Consider the following 2278-nt stretch of genomic DNA (forward strand, 5'->3'; position numbering starts at 1 on the left):
ATCTATCTACCTATCTATCTATCTATCTATCTATCTATCTATCTATCTATCTATCTATCTATCTATCTATCTATCTATCTATCTATCTATCTATCTTTCTATTCATCAAATGTTTCTTTTAGCAAGTTATGAACATTTGTTTCTTTCTAAATTGTGCTTCAAATAGAAGCTGAGATTAAGTGTAGACCGATTTTAACAATCTTCCTACATTTTGTTCACTAGACAGATACACATACACTTCTGAGTTTATTTTGCAGAGTTACTAGCTGCATAACAAACAAATGATTTTTAGTAAAATATTTCTTTAAGATTGTTTTTTTTATTAATTAACTAATAATATATTTTCTCTTTCTCTTTTCCACCTTCTAGGCTACCGGAGCTCTTAACTCAAACAATCCATTTTTATGAGATTTAAGAAGCCTTAAATACAACAACGATCCTTTAATCAACTATGAAATGCTTAGACACAACTAAACATTTTGAATAGTATAACAGAAAGCAACAACAACAGAACTTCTTTCAATAATTTTATAAAGGATCCATCTAAACAAACTGTGGTTTATTTTTAAAAATATAAAGATATTTTTCTAACATTAACAAAAAAAACAAAAATACAGGCTGCATTAAATTTTTTTAATAAAAAATCTCAAGCCTTATCTAAAAAAAAAAATTAAAAAACCGAAAAAAACTTAGTCCATTTTATGAACAATAGTTATAAATAATTATAAATATTATTAAATATAGTAAAAACAACAAATCTTTCTTAATATATATAAATAAAAAAACAAATATTAACTAAATTAAATAACTTACAAAATATAAAAAACATAAAAAAAGAATCTTCACATTTTCCTTTCAAAACAAAATCAAAAACAAATACTAAACAAAAAATTTATTATTATTACAATATACAATTATTTTTACTTTAAGATAAACGAAAAACAGAACAAATAATTAAATAAAAAAAGAAAACTTAACAAACTCTATAAAACAAAAATCAAAAGAAACAAACAAACCAAACTAATAGTAAAACAAATTGATAATAATTAAAACAAAAATATTATAATTAATAAAACAAATGCTTTTAGAATAAAACAAAAATTATTACAATAATAACAAAATTATAAAGAAATTAACTACAAATTTAGTTATAAATTCAAACTTGATAAAAATATAAATGCTAACTAAATCTAAATCAAAAGTCCATTTAAAACGAAATACGATCATAAATTACAAATTGTTGAAATATATGTAAATTATACGTTTGCTCCCACTACATACATACATATGAAACAAATCGTATCTACAGTAAATATTTAAAATTTTCGAATTATTTTAACAAATTTTAACAGGCATGGAAAATTGAAATTTTGAAATAGTAATGAATTATAACAAAAAGAGTACTTTTAATGGTACTAAACTAATTTTAATATAGACTAGACTATAGACCAGATTACTGACTAGACTATGGGCCACACTATAGACTATATACTACTCTATAGACCAGACTATAGAGTAGACTATAGACTAGAAAATATACTAGGCTATAGAACAGACTACAGATAGATATTACACTATAGACCAGACTAATACTAGATTATAGACTAGAAAATATACTCGACTAGACTACAAACTAGAATGTAGACTGGACTATAGACTAGACTATAGACTAGACTATAAACTAGACTATAGACTAAACTATAGACTAGACTGCAGACTAGACTATACTATAGTCTAGACTATAGACTATACTATAGTCTAGACTATAGACTAGACTATAGACAAGACTATAGACTAGACTATAGCCAAGACTATAGACTAGACTATAGACAAGACTATAGACTAGACTATAGACAAGACTATCGAGTAGACTATAGAATAGAATAGACTATAGAATAGATTATTGAATAGACTATAGAAGAGACTATAAAAGAGACTATAGAATAGACTATAGAATAGACTATAGAATAGACTATAGAATAGACTAAAGAATTGACTAAAGAATTGACTATGGAATAGACTATAGAAGAGACTATAGACTAGACTATAGAATAGTCTTTAGACTAAAATATATACTAGACTATAGACTAAACTATAGAATAGACTATGGACCAGACTATAGACTAGACTATAGACTAGACTATAGAATAGACTATGGACCAGACTATAAACTAAACTATAGACTAGACTATAGACCAGACTATAGACTAGACTATAGACTAGACTATAGACTAGACTATAGACTAGACTATAGACTAGACTATAGACTAGACTATAG

Source organism: Lucilia cuprina, chromosome 2, assembly GCF_022045245.1.
Source record: "Lucilia cuprina isolate Lc7/37 chromosome 2, ASM2204524v1, whole genome shotgun sequence".
NCBI lineage: Eukaryota > Metazoa > Arthropoda > Insecta > Diptera > Calliphoridae > Lucilia > Lucilia cuprina.